Source organism: Natator depressus, chromosome 16 (assembly GCF_965152275.1).
Source record: "Natator depressus isolate rNatDep1 chromosome 16, rNatDep2.hap1, whole genome shotgun sequence".
NCBI classification, from domain to species: Eukaryota; Metazoa; Chordata; order Testudines; family Cheloniidae; genus Natator; species Natator depressus.
This window is the reverse complement of record NC_134249.1, coordinates 21,462,136-21,469,774: the sequence shown is the minus strand read 5'-3', so window position 1 is coordinate 21,469,774 and position 7,639 is coordinate 21,462,136.

Below are 7,639 nucleotides of genomic sequence, written 5' to 3'. Positions count from 1 at the left end.
CACACCCTGCGGTACAAAACAGACAGGCAAAGATGTCAATGCTCTTCCCAGCCTACGAGGCCCAGCCACCCTGCCCAGCCACTCAGGAGAAGGCCGGGTAGCTAGGTCTTGCCAGGCCCCGGACGTGCTCTGTCAGACCAGGAGGGGACCTCTGTATTGAGAATGCCTTGCCTTGATAGACAGGTCCTGAGGCAGTGAGTTCAAGCCTCTCCCAGCTGATACAGTTATACAGGGAAACTCATCTCACAGACACTGAACTCTCTCCAGTTTAGCTCTGCCCTTCCCCATCTTATTTCTTCCTTTTAATGGGGCCAGATCTTCCCCTCCCAGGCCTGGAACTGCCGGGTCGCTGTTCGGGGAGGATTCTCCTCCACAGGGACGGGTATGAGGTTACAAGCAGGGAAGTTAGTGCCCAGAACCCATAGGTTCCACCTCTGGCTGCTACCCCTGGATCTCCTGCTCAAGGGGTTCCCACAGGGCAGGAGGGATCCTCTTCTAGGGGATGGGGGCAGACAGTGCTAATAGCACTGTCTACCCACCTGCCCCCTTTGCCTTCTGGCCAGGCTCCTTCCAACATGCAGACCCCTGGCCCCTCGGAGAGCTCTTGGACCAGGAAGGAAGGTATAAACGGACCGCAGGTAGCAGGGGAGGGCTGTGAGCAGAGGTCCCCCTCTGCGTGTGTGAACTGGTTGGGTGGAGGGATAATCTATTAGCAAGACAAGGATCAGTGATGGTGCAGTGGACTTTTCCTTTCTCCCGCCCCAGTATTTTTTCATCCTTTGCTAATCTGCCAGGTATAAATAACCCTAAGCCGCACACCCCGGGTAAGCCAAACCAGGGAGCAGGGAGGAGAGCTCTTCTGGGTCACTCGGGGCTCACTTTTGCATGATCTTCCCATATCACCTTTACTGCTGCCTGTGTTTGCAGGTCAGGGAATGGATAATAACCTGAAAACCATGTGCTTCTTCCAAGGGCCAGTTCTGGGGAGAGAGAAATCCCAGGCTGTGGTCCAGCCTTTGGACACCAGACACAGCTCTGCCAGGAACCCTCTGGCCTGCGTAGCTGGCCCAGTCAGTGAGGGACATCCCCAGCTTCGCATTTGTGTTTACTGCAGGATCAGACTTTCCCTGCAGGCCAAGCTGAGGTCAAGCATTAATTTAGATTAAAAATCCAATCATAACGAATTAAAACCAGGAGAGCACAAGCTGCTGTTCGAGGTTTCTCCCTGCTCCGGCATTGGGGGTACTACTGAAGACTTACGCGTTCTTTCCAAGTTCCGCCCTATCTTACCTATAGCATTCCCATGTCTCCTCCAGAGATCAGCTTCCCTTTCAGTCCATCATTCCTTTAGCTTTCCAAAGCCCCTTGACCCCCTGCTAGTAGACATACCCCATTTCAATGGGAAGAATCATCTTTAATCAGCATGAAGATTTGTTCTGCTACAACTGGGGAAACCGTCGATCTCTAGCCAGGATGGCCTGGGGGAGAGAGGGGTGGAATCCTCTCCCCAGGGAACAGGGAGGAAGCACCATTGCTTGGGAGAGGTAGAAACAGCCTGGACAAGGTGCTGGAAAAGGTAAGATAAGGCATGATCCGCTATAGGTAGGGAGATGGGCTTAGATGGTCTGGGGCCACTCCTGCTCTATCGCCTTGGTACCCAAGCATAAAGCTCCCATTGACTTCAGTGGGAGCAGGACCAGGCCCCTGATCTTTATCATCTCCAATTACTCCATTCCTTGTGCGGTCTCTGATGTAATGCCTGCTCCAGATTTCACTGGGGCAGCTCACAGGAGTACGGACTGCAGGACGGGGCCCTGTCTGGGCAAAGCTGGCTTGTATGATTATGAGTTCTTCATGGCGTGGAGAGCAGTGGCTGGGAGAGAGAGTCGCTGAGGGGCCAGGAATCTCAGGCGTTACTAAGGGCCACAGGCTTTAAGGCCCAGGTCCTCAGAGTTATTTAGGTGTCGAAATACCTTTGAGGATCTAAGCCTATGAGAAAAACCTGCTCTTGGCCTCTTTTCACAGGCTGTGGTGGGAAAGCAAAGCAGGTCTGCAACTTTGACTAAAAATAACCTCCCTTCGCCTGCATGGGGCCCTGCCTAGAGAAGATGTCAGAGCTCAGCAGCAGGAGAGGCTAGTGAGAGTCTGATCCTGATGGTCCTGGGAGCTGAGGATGCTCAGTGCCGGGCCGGACTGGGTGCTAAGAGAACACTGGCAATGAGGTGTGGCTGCAGTGAGGTTTTGCTCTGTGGCCTTGCAGGACAGGGAGAGAAAGAGAATCTGTAAATCGGAGTCGTTACTAGTCCTGTGGGGCTGGAACGGTGTGTGTTTCATCAGGCTGCAAACTACATGATTACTTGAGTGACACATGTGCTAGCATGTGTCTCTGCAAGGCATCTTAAGACAGATTCTGATCTAACTTACGTCAGAATGAATCTGGAGTGACTCCATTGGTTTCAGAGGCGTTCCTCCGGACATACACTGGCATGAGGCCAGAATTCAGCCTGGTCTTGTGCTTAAGGCAATGGGCTGGGGCTCAGGATATCTGTGTTCAGTTCTTGGCTCTCTGACAGACTACTTGTGTGACCTTTGGTGAATCACTTTCTCTCTCCACGTCTGAGCGCCTCATCTGTAAAACGGGGATAATAATCCTTCCTTTATCTGTCTTGTCTGTTCTGATTTTAAATTCTTTGGAGCAGAGACTGTAACTACTTTTGCACAGTGCCTAGCACGATGGGGCCATGATCTTGGTTGGGACCTCTAACTGCTAAATACAATTAATTAATTAATTAGCTTACAGCAAGCTTATAATTGCCTAAGAAGCCTCCCAAACTTGACCTATTAAACACAAGTAATTACTCTGGCTTTTCCAGGAACAGAAAGAGTTTGTTTGGGGGAGTTTGTTTTTTTTTCGTTTTGAAATGGCCTTTCTGAGCTTTGCACAGGAACTGCAGACATGTACATAATGTATCTGTGTCAAAATTATGTAACGGCTGCATTAATATAAACCTTGCACAGCTGGAAGGGCACTTACAAGCACTTCATGTCTTTTGCAATTGAATAACTGCACACAAGGAAAGTTAAGTCTTAAAAAAAGGGTTCTGGATTAAATTCATATTAAATAAACAATAAAAAGACATGAAATCTGTTGCCTAAATGGTCTTCCTTAAAAAGGCACAGCTGGCAAAAAACAGCTGAATGTCAGATTTAACTACACTGGATCTAATTATAACCTTACCTTTGCTGTAGTCTGCCCTTCCCAATATCACTTTTACTCTGCTCTGAAAGGATTCAAACAAGAAACAGTTCACCCTATCCTGTAGTACATGAAGCAATGTCTGCTGCATTACCCTGGCCACATGGAATGCATTGAGTAGTGGTGCATTCCAAGCAGGAGGCTGTGTTTCCAACTCGTGTTTTCCAGGAACAGATTCCTGATTTTCATCTAGTTCTCATAAGTTTCTCGATAAGGAAACCAATTAGATTTACAAAGAAAATCAAAACAAGACCTGGTGTTAAATAATCCAACAAATCACTTTTGTTGGGGAAATGACTGTCAAAATAAGGTATTTGATCTGAACCAAAGTGCCTAGGAAAACTGAATAGAGCTCCATTTTACAGGACTGGGTTTCTTTGCTCCATGTTTCATTTATTTGTATATCTGGGTGAGCAAAAGACATTAGCTGTAACCAGTTTTACTAACGTGCAATGAGTGTGTTACTAACTTGTTAATCTTGAATTGCCAAAGAAAAATGGCATTTTCAAATTGGTGTGAATTAATGAAAGGTGTATGTGAAAGGTTAGAATATGGGCTTGCAGTCTTTCTGTACCCAGCCTTCAATGGGAACAAATGATCTGACACAGAGCTAACCCTACAGGGTTCTGTTTTATTCTGCAATGTACTGATCTTGCACCATGGAAGTCTGTGGAAGTGACTTACATAGATTATAGCTCAGAATCAGGCTTTGGTTTATAATCAATTTAGTAGCTGGGTTTCATTCACTAATATAATATTCTGAATGCTTTGGTTGCCAAGACTACAAGCCAGTGCATAAACCCTCCTCCCACTCCCATTTACCCAGAAAGAAAAACAAAAAGGAAAAAGAGATTTGCTGATTTCTAGGAGATTTTGAAATGCATCCTCCAAATAAACCTTACATTTGGAGGCACTTCTGAGCCAACGCCTCTTGGGCTTCAGGCTGTACTCATGCAAAACACCTCCCACTGAAATCATTGGCAATTCTAGGTGCACAAAGACTGCCCGCCCATACTCTTTTGCTGATTGGTGGTCTGCCAATGCAAGTTGTTTAATTTGTATTAAATGTTCCAGTGCACCCTCCCTTAATTCAAAACAATTTGCAAACACCATTTTACATGGAAATTCAATACTAGCAAGTCAGTAATTTACAGTCACAAAACTTGGTTTTATCATGGAGCCATTTGTCATTGTAAGTTTGCAAATCTCTTTGATGTCACTGAGCTGAGCTGCCAGCCAGTTATTTTAAAAATTATTTATTTACAAAAAATGCCTCATCTACTTCTAAATTGCTGCTTCATTCTGCCTCTCACTCATTTCCACCATCCGCTGTTCCACTATCTAGAGGTTACCGTGAAGCTAGGCGGTGGCAGAACAAGAATGCCATGGTCTGACAATCCTAACATCTTCAACACCCCATGTGGATATGGCTCTTTATTCTGGCATTCCGCCGGACATCCAGCCATGCCACCTGGAAGTCTCTTCTTCCGCCATCTTTGTTTGCCCAGCCTCTCACAGTAAGATTCTTAGGCAATGTTTTTTTAACCCAGGTAGCACAGCATAGAAGCATCCCTAGCCCTTCAAATGGACTTGTTTCAAATGAAATATTGATTTGGCTTCATAAACATGTATGGGGCAAGGTGATTAGCTAGTGTAAACTGGCCTACCTCTGTTGATTCCAATGGAGTTCTGGTGATCTACACCAGTTGAGGATTTAGCCCATTCTCTGGGCCTGAGTCTCCCATGCAATTCCATTGATTTCATTGGAGTTACTCCTGATTTACACTGACGTAGTAGAAAAGAGAATCAAACCCTTTCAATTCAACTTCAGCTCAACAAGGGCCATTTCAAACAAAAAATTCATTGGGCCAAATTTTCCTCTCCCTGGAGTAAGTCAGGTGAGATCAGAATCAGGCTCAGTGGACCAAATTCGCTTCTCAGTTTAAAGGGGAAAAAGGTTTCGTACGTAAACAAATTATAAAAACTCTACTGGTTCTCTTCTCACGCTGTTGTAAATCAGGAGTAACTCCATTCGAATCAATGGAATTACAGTGGTGTGAAACTGGTTTAAGGGAGAGGAGAATCAGGCCAAGTGTCTTCATTAGGGTTGGGCCTGTGTAACTGATAGGAGGATTTCACCCAAGGCAACAAAGCCTGCCCTTGGTCACAGACGGGACTCGGTGTAACAGGAGGTGGAATTTTGTCCCTTGTTATTTTCCATCAGACATCAAAGAAACTAGCAGTTTGGCACCCCTACTGCAGATTGATAAAAAGAGTAGCAGGAAAAGCTATTGCTTATTGCTAGAGAAGAATGCACTTTGTTGATGTGTTTTGCTCAATAATTGCTATGAGCTCTTCACTAAATTATTTCAAGTGAAACGAGAATGTCTGACCAGGGACATGGTCAAAGCAGCTCTGCAGAAAAAGGGAGCAAATATAATAGCTTAGCTGAATCTGTGCTAGGGGCCAAGGTACCGTATAGAAAATGTATCTCAAAGTCCTTTTCCCTTGACAGAGGGGCTTTCTTTCCAGGGAAACTTCCCTACACATCATACAGTGTGTTCACCATTCTAGTGGGTTACATTGTTTTCCCAGGCCCCCTTTTCCTACTTAACAAAGAGATGTGTTTCATAAAAGGATCTTCATAAGTACAAGCCAACACCTCATCTCCTGGACTCTGCAGTCATTCACTGCTGGAGTTACTGAATGCCGTTATATTGGTTTTGACAGAGTTACACCCACTTACACCAGTGGTGAATTTGGTCTATAGCGTTGAATATGTGACATTATACTTATATCCATGGCAACAGACTGTGCTGTTGTAAACACGGGGCTTTGTATATTAACTAGGGTGGAGTGTATTATAACTACACTGTTTATTGCTTGATAAAGCTCATGTAGAAATGAGCATTGGGGTAAAATTTCTGATCCAAAATTGCTTTCAGTAGGCCATATTTTTCCTGCATTTGATCAAAATAAGAACCACAAAATGTGGTAAAATTAACAGTTAAGTTTCCTTCAAGAGGAGGAATATGGTGCGAGTATTATTTTTAACACAGCTGTGACTCACTGCTAATATATCATGACTCACTGTGAATTTCAATCATTTGACTGTTTTACTAATGTTTCAGGTTCCCTGTGAACCCAAAGGAGGAGCATTCAATTCAGGGGAAATGAGCCTTTCTCATTCTTCAAATGTTTCACTGTAGTAGTGTAGTGGTTAAAAAAAAAAAAAAGCGTCTAAATTAAACGGTTTGATGTTCCAGGCATGGTGGGCGCTCAGGGTGTACTGCATCATTACAAGATCAGTTAGTTTGTACGTATAACAACAACAATGTGTGAAGACACGCTACAATAGGTATGGGAACTTCAGGAATCAAATCTGAACTTGTCAAGGAGATATTTTGTTTATTCCCAACAAATAAAAGAATGTTTGATTTGGTGACACTTTCTACAGAATATAAGTAAATTACGTAGAATTGTTAAAAAATGAATGATGTCTGCTTTTTAATGGCTGGTGCATGTATTCAGTCAATCCACATGTGCAGGAGCACTTGATGACTCATTGCAGAGCTTTACAGGCCACGGTTTCTGCAACTGATCCATTGCTGAGCGTAAGCTGCATGGTCACAGAGCCATGATTTGCTTAGCACAGGAGAGCTGGTGTGAGTAAATGCTTTATTCCTTAATGAGAAGTAGGTAAACCCCATATTCCCCAAATAAGAAGTGGGTAAACTCCATTTACCCGCATTTACCCTCGACTATGCTATTGTTTCACTGACAAAATCGTCGGCTGAACATTTTGAGGGACAAGCCTAGAGAACAGGCTGTGCAGCATTTAGGGGTTAATCCTGGCCCTGCCACCATAGCATAAAGGTGGGGCATTGTTCTGGGAGCAGGCACATGGGGCAATGCCGTCCCTCTGTGTCATGCAGAGTTAAGCTCCCAGGGGACACCTGGCAGGGCAGCACGTAGGAGATAAGAGGGGGCCAGGCCTGGGTGAGCTCCTTTGTAGATTGTCCAGTGTCCAACCCTTTATGACATAGGTGCATAAGGGAGCATGGAGGCTACTCTAGAATTAGCTCCATGCTGTGGATCCTCAACAAGTTTGCAATCTGAAGTAGGGGAGGGCAGAATTTCCATCTTCTGCAGTCCTCCCTCCATGCAGTTGCCCAGTTGCCTGGCCTGGCTACTCAGGCAGGGCCCTGGGCAGAGGATTTACCGTTTAGCCATGTGTGATCAGTCATTTACATCAGTGCAAAGTGAGTGCAAAGCACTAACGAATCAGAGCAGAAGTATCCTACGCTTGTTAGGGGTTGGGGCCCTGTGTTACCCAGGAGGTCAAACTAGATACACTGGTGGGTCCTTCTGGCAGTAGGAGAC